Genomic DNA, 22140 nt, shown 5'->3' with positions numbered 1-22140 from the left:
TATTCCAAATATCCTTTATACCGACAAAACATGAACATTAGTCTGTAGTACTAAAGGGAAATAATGTCAGCAGGCTTAGAAAAATATTGAACTTGGTAAGAGAAGACTACTGGAAGTCTAGTTCAGCTGCCTCTAACTGTAGATTCAAATTCACCAAAATTGACTGAAGCCTCATCTTTCCAAGACAAATAAAATGACTACAATTTATAATTGAGTATATGAAGGGGCATTCTCAATAAAATGTCTACTGTATATCTGAAGTTAGATGTCGTTCAAAAGGCATCCAAAATCTAACCGTGATAATCAAAAAACACCTAAAATATATGGCGTTTTTCAAAAATTGCCAAGATAAATGTCTGGGAAATTGGCTTCTACAGTCAGCATCACTGTTTGCCGATAAATGTCACCATACATAGAAAATACCCAAGGAAAAATATTTGCTGTGTTTCTGGTTATGTAGAATGTCAGTAATGATGTCAATATGGTATCGCAGTGGTGAAACAACATTCCCATTATGAACTGAATGTGTATATATAGCACTACATATGGAGAAATATTTCTTTGTTGGAATTAGTAGTTATAGAGGATCCACAATAGCCCCAAGATGTTGAGGTTAATAATATGAGACTTACAATCCATAGGCAGCTGAAGATTTTGGGTGTCTGGTTGGACTCTACATTAAGTATGAAAGATCAGGTCTTGGCAGTGGTGAGATCTGCATTTTTCCATATGTGATTACTGAGTAGATTAAAGCTTGTGCTATCAGGTTATGATTTTGTGTGATGGTTCAAACTATAATAATTCAGAAATTAGATTATTGTAATGCTCTTTATCTAGGAATGTTCACATCAAGGCGTAGAACTTTGCAAGTGATCCAAAATGCGGCAGTGTGTTTGATATGTGGTGGAAGTAGCTTTGAACATGTTACAAGAAGTGTGAAAAAACTGCAATGGTTACTTGTGAAATTTTACATAGTTTTCAAGGTTCTTGTGTTTTTAAAGTTATTCACTATAAGATTTCCTGGTATTTGACACAAATGATGAAACTTTATCAGTCTCCTAGGTCATTAAGATCAAAGGGAATGTCCATTATCTCCCTTACTGTTTGATATTGTTTTGGAACCCTTGCTATTGGCTATTCTGCAGGCAAAAGAGATTCAGGGTATTCCTTATACAGGTCGAGAATATAAAGTCTCTGCGTATGCAGATGATATTTTGCTTCATTTGAGGAATCCGGAAACTACCATTCCACAGTTGCTAGATTTAATTGAACAATTTGGGAAATTTTCTGGATATAAAATTAATTGGAATAAATCAGAAGTTCTTCCCTTAAATGTTCATTGTCAAAAAGGTTTATTTGATTCATTCCCCTTCCTTTCTGTAGTTTCTTAACAAATGGGTATGTTACCAGTGTTTTTTCAGGAGTCCTTTTATAAAAAGTTAAAAAGTATTCTTACTAAATTTATTTCGCTAAGGATAAAAGTGAGAATTGCTCTAGTATCTTTACAAAACCCAATTGATCAGGGTGGGGTAAATTTTCAAAATTTTTATAGGTATCATCAAGCCTATATTATGCGTCAGGATATGTATTGGATCCTCCTAGAGCTCATGGAAAATCTTCCGGACTGGTTATGGCTGGAATGGCAACTCCTGTTGCCACTGAGATTAAGGGCTCCTTTTATCAAGCCGTGCTAGCTAAACCACCGGCTGCGCTAGCCGCTACCGCCTCCTCTTGAGCAGGCGGTAGTTTTTGGCCAATGCAGGGGTTAACATGTGATGAAAAATCACGTGCGTTAACCCTGCTAGCGCGGCTTGATAAAAGGAGCCCTAAGTCATGTTTTGAGTATTAAGATGCCCAGTTTACATAAGGACAATAGAATTTTATTAGATATGTGGAAAATTTTAAAATTTGTCAATAATTTGACACCTATTCCAATTCATAAATCCACTTGTCAGACTCTCTGGCTGAACTTCAAGATTTAAATTGGCAGGTTTAAGGTCATTTGGAAGCATTGGATGAAGGCAGGTATTCGACTTTAGATGATGTAATGTTGAATGGTAAGATGCTTGACTTTTCACGATTGCAACACAAATTTGGCCTTTCTAAATCATAAAATTATAGATGGCTGCAATTGAAGCAGGCCATTCAGGTAGGGTTCCCTGAATGGAAAAATTTGAAAGATCAATTTAGCTTGCTGATCTTATGTTTTCAAGTGGACTTCCTGGGACAACAGGCCGCTCAATGGTATAAATTAATATCTGGATTTTTTAATAAAAAACCAAAAAATGGTCTACGTGACATTCGGAGCATTGAGATAAAGCTTCAAATTACTGCGTCTCAATAGCCACGAATTTGGAATTGGAGATTGAAATGTATGGTGTCTGCATTTATGAGACAAACATAAGTTTTTTTTTTGTTTTTTGGACCCTAGTTCATTTACATAGAGTAGATAGTTCCAAGTCTAATAGATGTTGGCACTGTCATCTTGAAGCTGGGACGTTAGATCATATAATATATTATTGTCCCTTGATATTGAAATTCTGGAGATCTATTTGGATCAAGTTAATAATCTATTAGAGAATCCAGTGGCTTTATCGTATGATACCATTTTATTTGGTACATTTATGAGGGCAAAGAGTCAATTATCGGTGAATAATAATAAACTTCTGTTCATAATGATGTGGGTTGCTATGCAGCTTATCTTAAAAAATTGGAAAAATTGGGACAGATTAAATTATTCATTCTATGTTATGACTTTAAAATGGAAAGGTACATGGCCATTCAGAAGGGATGTTACAAAAAATTTATGGAGATTTGGAAACCATTAACTAAATATTGTAAGGGTTGACTTATGTAGATGAGGAAATCATACACATCTGGGGAGGGAGGAGGGGGGTATGATCTGGTATTAATTAAGAGATATGATAAGACTGTTTACAGGTATATTTGAGCTATTGTTTAATTGGATATCTGGGTAGGGGAAAATAATTTTTGTCATTTTTTTAAATTCTAATAAGTTTGTTGTGCTTTGCTGTTAATATTCCATGTAAATGTATCATTTATTGTGCACAAGTGTAGTTTAAAAAAAAATGAATAAAGAATTTTAAAATAAAGAAAGAAATTTAACAAATACAAAAGAATAAGAATAAAACAAAAAATAAGCTTCAGATACCAAAATATACATAATAATATGCAAAACATAGTATATTTAATATACAAAGTAAAGTTAATTGGGATTTACATGAGTCCTTACATATTCATCAAGAGGGGTCCAAATTTTTGTGAATCTGGCTATGTTATTTTGTTTGAATGTTATTATTTCCTCATACTTTCTGACACAAAGGTGATTCCACCATTCATAAAAATTAAGCCTAGAATTGTCTTTCCAATTGGAAACAATATGATGGATAGCTAAAGGCAATCATAAAATCAAATATTTTTTTTAATTAACGGTGGTATTAACATATCTGGATTAGAGGAACGCAATATGATTGATTTATATGACATGGGCAACTCATTAATATTCATGTTTAAAATTGAGCAGATTTTGGACCAAATGTCTGACCAGTAAACTTGTAAGTTAGGGCATTCATATAAAAGGTGTATTAATAATAATAATAACTTTATTTTTGTATACCGCAGTACCAGAATAGTTCAGAGCGGTTTACATGACAAGAGACTGTACATCTACAGCGAAGTTACAAATCAGTCAATCAATCAATATAGCTTAGCAAGTCGGAAGCAGGCAAGAAGGAGATAGTGAGGTTATAAACAAGTCAATCAACGTAGCTTAGGAATTCGGGTGCAGGTAGGTAGGAGGTGCAGGTTGATGGGAGGTACAAGGCATAGTTAAAGGTAGAGTTACAAGGGGGGCGGGAGTCAGAGATATTTGTCAAAGAGATAAGTTTTGATTGATTTCCTGAAAGTTTGGTAGGAGGGAGAATTAGAGATGAGAGTGGACAGACATTTGTTCCATTTGCCTGCCTGGAATGCCAGGGATCTGTCAAGGAATCTCTTGTAGATGCAGCACTTTAGGGACGGGAAGGCAAACAAGTGGGCATTACGTGTGCGGGTGGGGCCAGGACGGACAAAGTGATCTGACAGGTAGATTGGAGACGAGCCTGTTAGGGTTTTGAAGCAGAGGCAAGCAAATTTGAAGATAATCCTTGCCTCCATTGGCAGCCAGTGCAGCTTTTTGTAGAAGGGGCTTATATGGTCTGATTTTTTGAGATTGTAGATGAGTCGAATAGCTGCATTCTGAACGAGTCTTAAGCGTTTGATGGTTTTTTTAAATGAACTTAGGTAGATGATATTGCATTAGTCTAGGATACTCAGGATTAGTGACTGGACCAGTAATCGGAAGGAGAGGAAGTCAAAGTAGTGTTTGATGGTGCGGAGTTTCCAGAGGGTACCAAAACATTTTTTAATCTGAGCATTGGTGTGAACTTCGAAAGTAAGGCAGCGGTCCAGGATGACTCCAAGGATTTTAATAGTGGGGTTGATTGGGTAGTCTAATCCGTTTAGTTTCAAGGAGGTGTTTGTTAGCTTGTTGTTGGGACTGGCCAGGAAAATTTTGTTTTTTTCAGGGTTCAGCTTTAATTTGAATTGAGTGGCCCATTGTTCTATCTTGGTGAGGATGGATGAGGTTAATTGTTCAGTCTCTTGAGAAAGCGAGGTAATGGGAATGATAATAGTGATGTCATCTGCGTAGATATATGATTTTAGTTTCAGGTTGGATAGCATATGTCCTAGCAAGGCCATGTAGACGTTGAATAGAGAAGGGGAAAGAGGGGAGCCCTGAGGAACTCCACAGGGATTGTGCCAGGGTTGGGTGAAGGTCCTGTTGAAGTGTACTTGGTAAGAGCAGTTTTTTAGAAATCCTATGAACCAGTTTAGGACCTGACTGGAGATGCCGATGGAGTCGAGGCATCTGAGTAAAATGTCATGGTCAACCAGGTCAAAGGCACTGCTCAGGTCGAACTGGAGCATCAAAGCACTTTTTCCCAGTGAGAATAAGTCCCAGGTTGCTGTTGGCATGACCAACAGAGGTCTAAAGTCATATGTAACACTTTAGCCATTTTAGCAAGGGTCCAGTAAGCTTTATGCATAATGAAAAATATAGACAGGCATATGGATGCCGATATAGTAGGTCTAGTTGAGAATGCCCAGAAGGATTTCCAATCTATTACTCTTGGATTTTCATTTAGATCTGTTGCCCACATATTATCGAAGGAAATATCTTTTTTTTCCCTCACACTCTCTTAAGATTTTATTTAGTTTTGATGCTCTTTTGTTTCCTGATAATAAAGGGCCTATAATCTTTGAGAAATATGTTTGCTGCCATTTATGGATAAATATCCTTTTAAGGCCACTTTAAGATTACTTAAAGCCACTGCCATTAGCATTTTTACATTCCATAGAGCTATTAATGAAGAACTATTTGAGAGGAACCACGTTCCTCTATGGTTCAACAGTTCTACTGATATTCAAATTCCGATCAAATTAAGAAAAAGATGTCAATCAAAAGATATTTGGACTTTCTCACATCTTGCCAGTAATGAGGGACTAATTTATATAGGTGAACTTGAACATATTCTAAATTATCACAATATAGATATCAATTTATGGCAGAGGATCTTGGATCTACTTAAGTCTTTATTATCTAAGTATAAGGACTGGTAGCAAAACTTCTCACCAAATACTTAGAAAACCACAACATGCTCCACCCCTCACAATCAGGCTTCAGAGGCAACTACAGCACAGAAACACTATTAGTCTCCCTCCTAGACACAGCCAAACAACACCTAAGTAAAGACAAAAAAATGCTGCTTGTACAACTCGATCTTACAGCGGCATTGGACCTAGTACATCACAACATCCTACTACAAACACTGGGGGCAATAGGAATCACAGGCAGAGTCTACAATTGGTTTGAAGGATTCCTCCGCTCAAGAAAATACAGAGTTAAAGCAAACAAGGAATAGTCAGAATCCTGGAACAACCCCTGCGGAGTCCCCCAAGGCTCCCCACTATTTCCAACACTCTTCAACCTTTACAAAGCCATACTTGACACACATTTAGACGAAATAGGAATAATTTCATACAACTTTGCAGATGACATCACCATCCTCCTACCTTTTGACCAAACCAACCCCAACACAACGAACAAACTACACACTGTACTAGAAACAGTGTCAAATGGATGAGAGACCACAAATTAAAGCTGAATCAAGACAAAACCAATTTCTTACTTCTAGAAAAAAAACAAAATCCCAAACATACAAACCTAGAAATAGACTCCATCACATTTCCCATGCAACCCAACCTAAAACTGCTGGGAATAATGATAGACAAAGGCTACACTATGCAACTTCAAGTCAGCAAAATGATCCAGAAGGCATTCGCAACCATGAGCTAACTCCCTCCTGCCACCAACTAACTTGTCCCCCACCGCATGGCCCGACATGGCACGGCCCACCCACACATGAATAGCCCGACCACGTTAAAGTTGGGAGCAGGAAGGGTGCTCAGTCCCTCTTGCTCCTAGGCCTCCCACCCCCGACCCACCCCCTGGTCAGCCCAGGAGGTCGGGTCCAGCCCACCTCCCTCCCCGGTACCTTGAAAATAGTTGGGAGCAGGAGGGGTGCCCGGTCCCTCCTGCTCCTTTGATAATCCTTCCATCAGCGAGAGCAGGAGGGGTGCCCAGGCCCTCCTGCTCCTATGACAATCTTCGGGAGCAGGAGTAAAGTCCTCCTGCTACTGCTCCCCAGGCCGTCGCTACTCAATCGTGGCCTTAGGCCCCACCCTGGCGCATCATCTGATGCATGGGGATGGGCCTAAGGCACTGATTGGCTGAGGCACCTCGGGCTCCTCCCTGGGAGGGACCGAGTGTGTCGGGCCGGTACCTGATCTCTCTTCCCTGCTCGCCGGACTCTACTAGTCTCTGCCGCTGTTCTCCGCAGTGCAGACTTTAAAACCATGGGCTTGCACTGCAGCGAATGGCGGCAGAGAGCAGGAGAGTCCGGGAGCAAGCAAGAGAGATCTGGCCTGGGCTGAGCCCTGACATCAGTGACAGGAGGCTGCTTCTCCTGTCACTACTGTCAGGGTGTGCGCATGAGCGGGGATCGCTCTGGCCGTGGGTAGGGGCGTGTTAACGATTGTCCCCATTTGCATGCAGGCCTTTACATAGTAACATAGTAGATGATAGCAGATAAAGACCCGAATGGTCCATCCAGTCTGCCCAACCTGATTCAATTTAAATTTTTTAAATTTTTCTTCTTAGCTATTTCTAGGCAGGAATCCAAAGCTTTACCCGGTACTGTGCTTGGGTTCCAACTGCTGAAATCTCTGTTAAGGCTTACTCCAGCCCATCTACACCTTCCCAGCCATTGAAGCCCTCCCCAGCCCATCCTCCACCAAACGGCCATATACAGACACAGACCGTGCAAGTCTGCCCAGTACTGGCCTTAGTTCAATATTTAATATTATTTTCTGATTCTAAATCCTCTGAGTTCAACCCACGCTTCTTTGAACTCAGTCACAGTTTTACTCTCCACCACCTCTCTCGGGAACACATTCCAGGCATCCACTACCCTCTCCGTAAAGTAGAATTTCCTAACATTGCCCCTGAATCTACCACCCCTCAACCTCAAATCATGTCCTCTGGTTTTACCATTTTCTTTTCTCTGGAAAAGATTTTATTCTACGTCAATACCCTTCAAGTATTTGAACGTCTGAATCATATCTCCCCTGTCACTCCTTTCCTCTAGGGTATACATATTCAGGGCTTCCAGTCTCTGCTCATACATCTTCTGGCGCAAGCCTCCTATCATTTTCGTCGCCCACCTCTGGACCGCCTCAAGTCTTTTTACGTCCTTCGCCAGATACGGTCTCCAAAACTGAATACAATCCTCCAAGTGGGGCCTTAGCAATTACCTGTACAGGGGCATCAACACCTTCTTCCTTCTACTGACTACGCCTCTCATTATACAGCCCAGCATCCTTCTGGCAGCAGCCACTGCCTTGTCACACTGTTTTTTCGCCTTTAGATCTTCGGACACTATCACCCCAAGTTCCCTCTCCCCGTCCATGCATATCAGCTTCTCTCCTCCCAGCATATACGGTTCCTTCCTATTATCAATCCCTAAATGCATTACTCTGCATTTCTGTCCTATATTTTAAGTTCTTGTAAACAATGCCGAGCTCCACAACATCCGTGGAGATGATGCGGTATATAAACTTAAGATTTAGTTTAGTTTAGTTTAGTTTGCATTGAATTTTAGTTGCCAGGCATTAGACAATTCCTCTAACTTTTGCAGATCCTTTTTCATATTTTCCACTCCCTCTTCGGTGTCTACTCTGTTACAAATCTTGGTATCATCTGCAAAAAAGCACACTTTTCCTTCTAACCCTTCAGCAATGTCACTCACAAACATATTGAACAGGATTGATCCCAGCACCGAACCCTGAGGGACTCCACTACTCACCTTTCCTTCCTTCGAGTGACTTCCATTAACCACCACCCTCTGGCATCTGTCCAACAGCCAGTTTCTGACCCAGTTCACCACTTTGGGTCCTAACTTCAGCCCTTCAAGTTTGTTCAACAGTCTCCTATGAGGAACTGTATCAAAGGCTTTGCTGAAATCCAAGTAAATTACATCTAGTATATGTCCTCGATCCAGCTCTCTGGTCACCCAATCAAAAAATTCAATCAGATTCGTTTGGCACGATTTACCTTTTGTAAAGCCATGTTGCCTCGGATCCTGTAACCCATTAGATTCAAGGAAGTACACTATCCTTTCTTTCAGCAACACTTCCATTATTTTTCCAACAACTGAAGTGAGGCTCACCGGCCTGTTGTTTCCTGCTTCATCCCTGTGACCACTTTTATGAATAGGGACCACATCCGCTCTCCTCCAATCCCCAGGAATCACTCCCGTCTCCAGAGATTTGTTGAACAAGTCTTTAATAGTACTCGCCAGAACCTCTCTGAGCTCCCTTAGTATCCTGGGATGGATCCCGTCTGGTCCCATCGCTTTGTCCACCTTCAGTTTTTCAAGTTGCTCATAAACACCCTTCTCCGTGAATGGCGCAGAATCTACTCCATTTTCTCGTGTAACTTTGCCAGACGATCTCGGTCCTTCTCCAGGATTTTCTTCTGTGAACACAGAACAGAAGTATTTGTTTAGCATATTTGCTTTCTCCTCATCACTCTCCACATATTGGTTCCCAGCATCTTTTAGCCTAGCAATTCCATTTTTCATCTTCCTCCTTTCACTAATATATCTGAAAAAAATTTTGTCTTCCTTTTTCACATTTTTAGCCATTTGTTCTTCCGCCTGTGCTTTCGCCAAACGTATCTCTCTCTTGGCCTCTTTCAGTTTCACCCTGTAGTCCTTTCTGCTCTCCTCTTCTTGGTTTTTTTTTTATATTTCACGAGCGCCAACTCTTTCGCCTTTATTTTCTCAACCACTAGGTTGGAGAACCATATCGGCTTCCTTTTTCTCTTGTTTTTATTGATTTTCTTCACATAAAGATCCATAGTCATTTTTATCGCTCCTTTCAGCTTAGACCACTGTCTTTCCACTTTTCTTATGTCCTCCCATCCTAACAGCTCTTTCTTCAGGTACATTACTGCATTACTGCATCTTTACTGCATTAGTCGGCCGGCATGCAAATGGAAACGGATCATGCACAGTTTGGAGGTTTAGTGAATCTAGCCCATAGAGAAAGACAGGGATTTAGGTGTATTTTTAGAAGCTCAAGATAGAAAGAAGAAGGAAGGGGCAAAGGGCCTGAAAAATCAGGCAAGAGGTTTTATCTCAATGTCTTCATGGGTGGGGATATATGAGGTATGAAGAGAGCAAAACCAAGGGTGAAGCCTGTCCCTCACAGACTTGAGGTTCTGTTAATTTCCAGTATCTTTCTGTGACAATGCTCTTGATGGATACCTTGTGCCAGAACATACCTTAAGCACTGGACCTTAGCACATCTGTTGAACCTCAGGGCTGTGCCAAAGGTATTTTGTTATGCTTAAGTACTGATAATTTAGAAGTAATATAGGGCATTCTAAGGCTGAATGGTCTATCTACAGAACACTGACATCCCCCAAGATCAGATCTGTTTGATATAATCTCTCATAAGCCTTTGCGGCCATTGGTTAGACCAACAAAAAATGCTGACTGTTATCAATGTAAGGCTGGGCCGACATTGTGATGTACAGGTGGGTACAGTAAGTTTTGGGTGGTCTTTGGAGGGCTCACCATACAATATAAGCAGGTTATAGTGACATGGGTACCTGGGACTTTGAGTTAGATGCACTAAAGTTAGTCAGTAATACCAATTGGATCGCTGTTGGCCGATTCTCTGGCTGATTGTGGAGGAGTGATCGATGCACTACCAAGATGCATGCAAATGATTTGCACGGGGGTGCAAATCATTCGCATGCAAACCCGATAGATCAATCGTTCAGTGAACGATTGACTCATGTGCAGAGCCCTAACAGCAGTTACAGGGGAAGGAGCCTCCTGTCACTGTTGTTAGGGCTACTTTTTTTTTAATGGCACAGATGTTACACGCACAACCAGCCAGTTTTTTGTTTTTTTTTAAGAAAAAAGTCTTCTGCGTTTATTGCCCTCCCCAATGACCCACCCCCCAAACTGGCACCACTAGCCTCCTCCCCTCGACAGTGAAAATGGCAGGAAGGATGCCTACTCCCTCTTACCTGGCTGAATACCTGGTCCTGGACCCCATGCATTACCAATCCCCCTCAACCATCCCCTTCCCTCCCCCTTTCTGAAGAAAAAACAGGCAGGAGGGATGCCCACTCCCTCCTGCCACCAGATACTCCCCCACCCTCTTCCACTCCTCGAACCACCCCACCTCCCCGTACCTTTGGTATATGTTGGGAGCTAGAGGAAAGCATGGACCCTCCAGGTCCAAGGCCCGCCTATAGAAAATGACTGGCCTTCCCCTCCCCTTCCCTGTACCCTGTGATTCATGGGGAGGAGTCTAAGGCCCTGATTGGCTCCTCCTTCTTTATCCAATGTGATACACAGGGAGGGACCTGTCAGATTTTTCTGATAGCTAAACCCCTTGTTTTGGGGTTGTTGGTTTTTTTTGCATAGACAAGCAATTTTAGTGTATGAATCGCTTGGCTACTTTGCATGGGGCTTTAGCTAATTTGGCATGGCTGGATCACAAAATGGGCGATCGAGGGGCAAAACACGCAGTGAGCCATTTTGTGTATCGAGTCAGTAAAAGCATTTGTCGCTAAAGCTGTGAAAATAGGTTTAGCGACAATTGCTGACATTAGTGTATCTAGCCCTTTCTATGTAACTTTCACTGTAGTACCTCTTAGAGTGCCCATCTGCTGTGTCCAGCTGTCTGTGGCCAGTTTGCTAAGAATGCTGGCTGTGTGGACGTCCAAATAGCTTGTACAAAGGGCCAAAATGTCTAGATAGGAAATTTTCAGAAAAAAGATAGGCATCTTGCTGTTTTTTAAAATGAAATAAATCAAATATGTTTTTTAAAATGGACATTTGCTCTACTGGATTTCAGGATGTCTTTCCCAAAACATCCAAACTCAGATGTCCTTTTGAAAATGCCCCTCCACATGGTGACAGTCTAACAAAAGGCAAGGAGAGTGTCTTTTCAACCAATAATCAAGCCTTTATTTAAACCAGTGGTCCCAACAAGGATCCAAGTTTCAGCGTATAGAGGACGCCTTCCTCAGGGGACACTTGCTATAAAACGCTGAGGTCAAATCACTCTGGTGGAGTCAAACTGCAGTGCTCAGAGCGATGCAGAAACAAAAGTGGTGACACAGATTTACTGAACTATTAGGCAAATCTGCTAATTATTGTAACTTTGACTACCTAATCCTATCATTCCCAGCTCTGAAAGATATAAAATACAAAATGCCTCATAGCAATCTTTTAACGATCAAATTGCAAAAGTATGGCACTCTTTCATCAAAATTCATGCAAGCACTGTTCCACAAAAGTCTGAAAATATGACTTTTCAAGAGGTCCCTGCTAGGGGCTAAAAGACACCGAGACTTTGTAATAAATTTTTACACTATTTTATTTTTATTATTTTTATTTATGTTAGCCTAGTCGGTTTACATTCAGGTACTCAAGCATTTTTCCCTGCCAATCCCAGTGGGCTCACACTCTATCTAATGTACCTGGGGAAATAGGGGATTAAGTGACTTGCCCAGGATCACAAGGAGCAGCGTGGGATTCTGAACCCACAACCTCAGGTGCTGAGGCTGTAGTTCTAACCACAGCGCCACATACAGTGGTTACTTCTATTTTAGATTTCTTATCTTACATTACATGTATAATTTTATGGTACATATATAACTGAATGCAATACGCATGATTCTATGTATAACTTTATGTAGCAATATGCTGCTTGTAATCGGCCTAGAACTCTGATTTGCGAGGATTGGTAGGATATAAGATTGCACATAATATAACATAACATATCCAAGAGAATTAATTTCCTTGGGTAGCCAGCTTTAGTAGCATTGACCTTAATTTTTAAAAGAAGGGATTTGGGGAGAAATTTCCTCAGAAAGTAGTGAGTATGTGCAGTATGCTGACTGTAAAGATTCCAGTGCAGCTGAAGAGATCCAGAATTGAAGATGACAAACTCTCCCTGAGTAAGATTAGAAAAATCAATTTTAAGCACAGTAAGGAAACCAGACAGGGAATTGTTTGTTTGCAATTTGTTACCCAGTTAGAACTTTCACAGTACAGGTAACCTGTTTCAGGCAGGCACTCAAATAGAGCAAACTCACAGAATAAAGGAGATATTAAATATACTACTTGTGTTAGACGATATTCAATAAAAAATACTCCACAATTTGAATAAAACCAATGAATAAAGTGCAAAAAATGCTATTGAAGTGCAAATAAATATTGATAAAGTGCTCAGTCACCAACTGATATGTGCAAAAAGTACTAATACAAGTACAAGCGCCGGTTGTAAACAGGGACCATCATAGCACTGGCACCAAGTCCCTTAACCTTCCATATACAAATTTTTATAATCTGTGAAATAGAGTTGAATAAATCACTTATTCATTCGTTGGTAATTTCTAAACTGGACTACTGCAACGCACTCTTTAAAGGAATATCATTGAATGAAATCAAACGTCTTCAAATTATTCAAAATGTCTCTATTAAACTCATAACTAATTCTAGAAAGTTTGATCATGTTACTCCTCTTTTAATAGAAGCACATTGGCTCCCAGTCACTCATCGAATAACATATAAACTCTGTCTGCTCACCTTTAAGTCTCTACTCAATAAAACTCCAGCTTTTATATATAAGCTATTGATCCCTTACAATCCAAGTAGAACTTTAAGATCTAATGAGCAAAATCTACTAACCATTCCCTCACTTAAGATCATTAATACAAGATGGCAATGCATCTTTTCAGTGACTGCTCCACAGATCTGGAACGCCCTCCCAATTTTTCTACGAAATGAGCATGATCTGGGAAAATTTAAAAGTAATCTAAAAACATTTCTTTTTAAAGATGCCTTTGGCATTTAATTTTTTAATCCTTAAACTGTAGTTTTAAATATTATATTCTACTGTTATTTGTCTTCCTTATGTTTTTTTCCTTTTTTGTTCTACTTTTCTATCATGAATTGTATTTCACAACCCTTTTTTTATCTTATGTTATGAATATGTTGAACCATTTTTAATATTATGTCATTATTTAAAGTTTGAATTGTATTGTATGTTGAACCATTTTTAATATTATGTCATTATTTAAAGTTTGTATTGTATTGTTTCCCACTGAATGTATTTTAAATTGTACATCGCTTTGAATTATGATTAAGCGATTAATCAAATGAACCATTAAACTTGAAACTTGAAACTTATCTTTTGATATAAGAAGGAAGGCAATAAAATGTGATATCCTGCATTTGTATGAAAATTCTCAATCTCCCTTAAAAGCCCCCGTGTTCATAAACTCAAATAGCCTCTCTTTGACTCAAATTTCGCGTTAGCGTCGTCAGGAAGCGGGCGCTGTAAAAATACAAATATAATTGTAAAAAAGAACTAACTAAACCTTTAAACACCTCAGTTAAAACATTTTACCAAATTCTTAAATATTCAAACATTCTTATCACAATCTCATAAATACAATTTGTCTCAATGTTTAAGACTTACTTGGCTAGAGGAATGGAGGTAACCCATTCAAACTGGAGAAAAATGCAGAATGGCCAGCCATTTCACCAAACTTTATGAACTCTGGGAAGCTTACCCTGAAACTAACATACCCAATCAAAGGAGAGGCTTCATGTAGTCATGGTTACAGAACCCACTCCTATTTCATCAGCCGGGGACCAATCATAGGGGAGGGTCATGTGTTCAGGTGGGTGAAGGAAGGAAGGAGTGGGCATCCCTCCTGATGGGGTTTTTGGTGGGGGGATGCCAGCAGGAGGAAGTGGGCATCCCTCTCCCAGGATTGTTTTGGAGGTGGTTGCAGGAGAAACTGGACATCCCTCCTGCCAGAGATTTTGGGGGTTCTGGCAGGAGGAAGTGGGCATCACTCCTGCTGGCCAATGCAATTCTCTAAACAGTGCCAGTGACTCGGACGCTGGTTAGAGAATCGGGGTGGTTAGATGGGGTTAGGCATCTTTATAGGACACCCATGAGCGATTCGCAAAAGCTGCTTAGGTAGCTGCTGAGACTGAACATCCTATATAGAATCAGGCCCTGAGTTACTACTACTCACACTAACCACCAAAATCAAACAGATGCTTAGTAAAGGACAACAGTCAATCCTCATGTAGTTTGACATATCAGCTACATTTGACTTAGTTGTTCACAAGATCCTACTAAATAAACTCAGTGTACTAGTTATGACTGTGATAGTTCTCAACTAGTTTAAAGGGTTCCTCATGAACAGAGAATACTATATTGTGTATGAAAAGATGGTACCGTCTCCCAAAGTTGGAAAGCAGTATGTGGAGTACCTCAAGGGTCAGTGGTTCTGTGCTCTTCAGCATATTTATGAACTCCCTGGGCAACCTCACCTTTACCGATGGCGAATGCCTGGTAAAGATCTCTCCAAAATAGTTCCAAGTTTCCAAGTTTATTAAATATTTTGATTTATCGCCTATTCAAAATTCAAGGCGATGTACAAGTAAATAAAAGTTTTTGGTAATGTACATACAATAATTAAATTAAAAAAATAATAAACTTATGTATACAGATTACAATATATTTTAGAGGGAATTTCTACAAACTATAATGAAACAAAAGGAAAATTATTTAATGGTTACAATCGCTATTAAAAACATTAAATTCAAGGGAAAAACATTAGGAAGGGGAAACGAAGACATTTGGCCTAATAATTAAATTAAGAATATGAAGGATTTAATCGTTAAAAGCATCTATAAATAGAAAACTTTTTAGTTCAGACTTAAAGTTCCCCAAAACACTGTAAAAATCAACTCATGGGCACTCACCAATAAACTGAAATTAAACACCACCAAAACCAAATTACTCTGGTTCCACTGTGTCCCTGCAAGCTTGTCCTTGCCCTCTGATGCATCACTCAAAGTTGAAAAGACTTTCAAGGTGCTTGGAATCATACTACACTCCACACCAGTATTCTTCAACCTTTTTACACCTATGGACCGGCGGAAATAAAAGAATTATTTTGTGGACCGGCAAACTACTAAGACTGAAATTAAAAAAAACATTTTCACCCCGTTTCCGCTAGTTCGGTCCCCGCAAACCATCTGATCCCATCCGCACAAGCCTCAGTTATGATTTTATATTGAATATATTTTATTAAAGTATAAAAAGAAACAATATTCTGTACAATTGTCATTTTATAAATACAAATATACAGAGCAAGGACCAACAAAACCCTTGTTTCCCTTCCCCTCCTCTTCACATATATCCCCTCCACTATCAAGAAAACTGAACAAGCCAAATTATTACAGAATGCTACACAGAAACATCATGCTAACAGAATATTGCAGTCACACATGACAGGAATAGTGTTAGGGGAGTGCTGGAAGCTAAAGAAGCACTGCCTGGGCTTTGCAGTCCCCAGTTATGTCTCTTGCAGGATATATACCGGTAGTTCAAATCTGATATATTCTGACAAAATAGAAATAAAATTATTTTTTTCTACCTTTATTATCTGCCCATTTTGTTCTGCTTTCTTATGTCTTTTCTTAAATTTCTTTCCAAGGTCTTCAATCTATCTGCCACTTCTGTCCCTTCCTGCCTTCTAACTATTATTCCAATATCCAGAACCTCCTTTTTCTTCTTACTGCATCCACCCTGTGTCCAGCATCTCCCACCTACTCCGTCAAGTCCTACTCAGTCAAGTCTGCTTTTTTCCTTCACTCTACAACCTCCATGTCCAGCATCTTCCTGTGTTTTTTTTTCTTCCCGTTGCTGAGCCATCCAGCCAACCCACCATCTTTCCCCATCCCAGTGCCTCCCCTCTTTTCCCCATCTTAATCCAGCAGATACCTTCCATCACCCTATTCCCTCCATTCCTTATTCAGCATCTTCTCCTTGTCCCTATTCCCCCTTCACCATGTCCAGCATATCTCCTCTGTCTCCCTACTTCCTCTACTCATGTCCAATATCTGACTTCTGTCTTTATACTCCATCCTCATGTTCAGCATTTTCCATGTCTCTCTGCCCCCTGCAAGGTCCAGCATCTATCTTTGTGTCCCTATTCTTCCAATTCCCACCTAGTTCCAATAACTATCCTCCCCCAAGGGGTTCCACCATCTTCCTTCTGTCACACCAATCCCCCCTCCTGGGTCTACCATCCCCTTCCAACAACACCTATATCACATTTTTCCCTCTCCTCATAATCCAGCATCTCTTATTTCCTCCCTTGGCTGCTGGCCCCGATCCACTCTTCCAGCACTCGATTGCTATTAGCCCTGCCTTCGACCCCGGTCCTGCTAAACATGGCAGCAAAAACAAAGACAAACCCTACCCTACCTTCAATTATGGTCCCGCTAAATCAGACGGCTAGAATGAAGTCAGAAGCCGCGGGACCTTTCCTCTTGCCTGAATTGCTATTTGCTACAAGCTCTGCCGGTCTCAATCCTGCCCCTCAAAAACAGGAAGTCACTTCAGAAGGGGGCGGGATCAAGATCGGCAGAGCCTATAGCGATGCAGGCAAGAGCAAAAGTCCCGCGGCTACTGTCTTCCTTTTTGCCGGCCGTTTGTAGCAGTACCGCAGCTGAACTTAACGCCGGCCCTGGAAGGGAAAGGGGAACAGATGCTCGACATGAAATTTAATTTGTAGATCTCGCCGGCCCTGCGCGGACCGGCAGAAATTTTCTGCGGACCGACACCGGTCCGCAGACCAGCGGTTGAAGAACTGTGCTCTACACTATCCTATGGACCCCAAATCTCCAACCTCTGGGAAAAATCTTTTTACAGTTTAAAGCAGCTGAGACTTGCCAAACCTTATATCTACAATAATCACTTTGCAATTCTGGTCCAAATGTAGTCACTTCCGGCCTTGTAATTAATTAGTGCAAACTTTTCTGGATCACCATGTTCACCCTTTCTAATATCTTTACTATATTCATCTCCTCTATCACATGCACTTACTACTTATTCTCTTACATCACTCCCACTCCCACTTATATGTATCCACTTATGGATACATTTAACATTACTCTGTCACCACGGACTCAGTACTGATATTGTAACAATTTTATGATTTCAGATATATATATATTTTTTTTACCAGGACCCCTGAAGAAGACATGTAGTTTGAAACACGGACCTTGTTGGGTCCCATATTTTATCTAAAGTGGTTTGTTCTAAATAAACTTTGCCTGCATCTTGTGCATTGGTCTGCAGTACCTTTCGTAGTCTTTTGCATATCGTATTTTTACTGCAGATTTGTTGGATTTTTGTTTTGTCCTTGCTCCAAATGCTGGTTCTAACATAACTGGACTACTGCAACTCCTCTATGTGGGTATAAACTCTTCTCAAGTGAATAAGCTTCAAATGATTCAGAACACTGCATTCAGGTTGATCTTCAGCTTAAAAAAATATGTCCACATCTCTGTGTACTGCTGCTTGCTTCATTGGCTTCCTGTATCTGCTCGTATCTTGTTTAAGCTTTCCTGCATCATGCACAATGCTCTAAATGCCAACTCACCAGAACAGATAATCCACCTGTTCTTTACTTCCCATTTCACATCAACAAGGATTAACAATATCCTTCAACTGATTGTCCCCTCATCCAAGGGAGTGAAATATAAATGAGTATTCAACACCCTCTTCACATTTGCTGCTACCAGAATCTAGATTTATTTTCTTTTTTTTATTTTCTATACCGTTCTCCCAGGGGAGCTCAGAACAGTTTACAAGCATTTATTCAGGTATTTACGCATTTTTCCCTGTCTGTCCCAGTGGGCTCACAATCTATCTAATATACCTGGAGCAATGGGGGGATTAAGTGACTTGCCCAGGGTCACAAGGAGCAGCGTGGGTTTGAACCCACCACCCCACGGTGCTGAGGCTGTAGCTTTAACCACTGCACCACACTCTCCCCTTATGACCTTATAACACCCTTAAGAACAGAGCAGAACTTCCTCACCTTCAGAAAATGACTTAAAAAACTTGTTTGATAAATACCAATCTGTGCAGTAACTTTGTCTCTTTGAAGTTTTTCTTTTTTCTTGTGCTTTATTTATTCCTGGTATATATGAAAATATTTGCTTTTTTATTTCCTTCATAGGTACTATACAGTTAGATTATGAGTCCATTGGGACATAGAGGAAAATTACTTACCCCCCTCTTTTACTAAGCTGCGCTAGCGTTTTTAGCGCGTGCAGAAAATTAGCGCACGCAAAAACTGTGCTACATGGCTAAAACTAATGCCAGCTCAATGCTGGCATTAGCGTCTAGCGCACGTGGCAATTCTGCACGTGCTAAGCATGCACTAAAATCGCTATCGCAGCTTAGTAAAAGGAGCCCTTAAAGTGCCTGATTAGACTATTAGCCATTGTGTAAGTCAAAATTTATATTGTTTTGTAAACCGCTCGAAGCCAGTGTGGTGATTTAGCGGTATATAAACACTGCATTATATTAAATATGGACTAAAGTTTTGGCACCTCTTAACATATAAGTCTATCATTGCATTGGAAAGTGGAAAGTGGATAATGCAATAGACATTTTTATGCTTAGTATTTCTTTCTTGGGGGCACAATGTTGGTTCCGCAATATCTGTTGATATCAGTCATGTGTTAAAATGTTTTCAATGGTAGCTAAAACAACTGAAGAACTATAATGCCACCTCCAGCTATTAATGTGGAATTTTGCCTGAAAGAATGAATATCTACGCCAGATATAGAGCTACCGCGTAGTAAACAAATCTGGAGATTTTATTAGAATGTGCATAGAGTTATTATGCTTGCTTTGTTTCACTGCTAGAAAATATATGCTACTAACAGGAACTTTTCCAGCACAACTGTTCTCTACATACTCATATAAAATTATAAATTTGCAGCAACAGAATTTTTATATGGTCTCCTGCTGTTATTGTTGCACTTAATAAATAGACAACAAATATGTGCTTATAGAGGTGCCAGTTCTAAGCATTTATAGCACTGGTTCTCAAACCTGGTCCTGAAGGTACCCCAACCAGTCAGATTTTCAGGGTATTCACAATGAATATTCATGAGAGAGATTTCTATAAACTGCCTCCACTGAATTCAAATTTGTCTCATGAATATTTATTGTGGATATCCTGAAAACCTGACTGCTGTGGTGAATCAAGTAGAAAAGAAGGTCCTCAAATATCAAGAACTGCAGCCAGAGACCAAGAAATGTGGCAGAAAGATATGGAAACATCTCCCTTACTACTGAGAGCCATAGGCTTGACTAAATAGCTAAGCTCTGGAACTCATTGCCACAGGATGTAGTAACAGAGGTTAACGTAGATGGGTTTAAAAAAGATTCAGACAAGTTCCTGGAGGAAAAGTCCATAGTCTGCTTTTGAGACAGACATGGGAAAGCCACTGCTTGCTCTGGGATTGGTCGTGTGGAATGTTGCTGCTACTTGGGTTTCTGCCAGTTATTTGTGACCTGGATTGGCCACTGTGGAAACAGGATACTGGGCTAGATGGACCACTGGTCTGACCCAGTATAGATATTTTTATGTTCTACAAGCGATTTGCAAGCACTCATGGATAGGTTGCATAACAAATTACGAGTTCCTTTTACCAATTAGCAGCACGCTGAATATGAAGAGGCCCATGGGAGTAGAAGGGCTTTTTCACATACAGTGTACTACTAATCATTAGCACAGCTCTGTAAAAGAAGCCCAGAGTCTTTTAAACTCCAGAAGGAATTTCTCTTTTGCAGTAAATTTGATATATTAAGACCATACTCCACATGTCCTGCCTTAAGAGGGAATGTCCCTGTTGTCTTGATATATGCAAAATTAACTCATCTGGAAACAATATCACAAATAGATATTGGAGCAATCAGTGGCATAGCAAGGGTGAGAGGCGTCTGGAGTGGAGGCACCCCTCCTTTGCCCTCTTCTCTGCCCCACCCCTCCACACGCTCCTTTCCTACCCCATCCTGCCACTTCCCTTCCCCCATACTTCTGTAATGTTCCTAGTGCAAGCAGCAACCCCCAAGCTGCTGATGTGCCAGCATTGGCTCTTTCTCTGATGTCACTTCCTAGGCGCGGGTCCAGGAAGTGATGTCATAGGAAGAGCCGATGCTAGTGCGACTGCAGCTTGGGGGTTGCTGCTCGTGCCAGGAATGTTACAGAGGTATGGGGGAAGGGAAGTGGCACGCACACACAGCAGTTGGGGGGCGGGGAAGGAGGGGGAGGAGAGGAGGACGGGTATCTGCACCCGCCACAATATGGCACCCAGGGTGGAATGCCCCCCTCTCAATACGCCACTGGGAGCAATAAAGGCTGAGAGAAGGTATTAATTGGTTATTTATCTTACTAAGCATGGAATAGAAGAGTGAACACATAGGAAAGGAGGTTATTATAAAATAAATAGATAAGGAAAGAGAAATACAAAGGCGGAGAGAATGTAGGGGCAGTATATTGAAACACATGGTGTAAAATTTGCCCCCAAGTGGACATCTACATGGACTCCTTACTTTAATCTTTGAGGCCATTGTGTATCTGTGTTTCAAAGAAAAGCATTAGAGCTGCCTGAGAGAAGTGGGAATATGAGAGTTGCAGGCATATTTATAACTTAGCGCATCAGCAATGCATGAAAAACAAGATTAACCATTCCTGCTGACTGGGACTTGTTAACTGACTGCTGAGTCTCTATTATTTTCATTGTCATATTTATAGTGATACCACTTACTTCAATTCATTACTCTAACTTTGTCTAAATATTTGCATGAATAAAAACAGAAAACATTCTAAAGTGTTTGGAGAAGGAAGACTAATTAAGCAGAGCCATTTTGCAAAGTCACCAGGATCTTTTGAGCACTGCTGCAAAAAAGAAACTGTTGGTAAATGTGATGTGTTAATAAACACATCTAGACCAGCGATTCTCAGTCTTTCTTCTGTTGTAACATTCCCGATAGACAATATTCACATATGTGACATACTAAGCACTACAGTTTTCAGCTAAACAAAGAAAAAAAACACCTATTTATCATTTAATGTTGCTAATCATGATGTGAAAGAAAATAGACACAATGGTGGTGCTTGCCAGGGGGCAAAGAGAGCTGATTGAAACATTTTCATAACTCTCATTAAGAAGGCTAACGCCTCCTAGCGTTGGCTATACTGCAGTGCACTGCAGCACTGTAAACACTGGATTTGCCCTTTGTTTGCTCTTTTAGCTGCTCTTTTATTTTTTAAAAATATATTTTTATTGAGGATGACAGTTGGCACAAGGTATGCCTATCAGAGCCGTGAAACTGCCCCACGTTAAACTCCAGTCACCCCCCCCCCATCCAAGATGGCAGCTGAGCCCATGTCTTTCACCATCCCAGCGGGTGACTGGATTCAGGGGATCACTCGCTCTGTCTTGGCGGCTCTGTCGCTCTGTCTCTGTCTTTAGTGGACCGCCTTAACAAGCTTCAATCGGCGGTGGAAGAAGTCAATGAAAAATTCGACTC

This window comes from Geotrypetes seraphini, chromosome 1 (assembly GCF_902459505.1).
Source record: "Geotrypetes seraphini chromosome 1, aGeoSer1.1, whole genome shotgun sequence".
In the NCBI taxonomy this organism is placed as follows: Eukaryota; Metazoa; Chordata; class Amphibia; order Gymnophiona; family Dermophiidae; genus Geotrypetes; species Geotrypetes seraphini.
The sequence above is the reverse complement of the archived record's forward strand: the minus strand, read 5'-3'. Positions refer to the sequence as shown.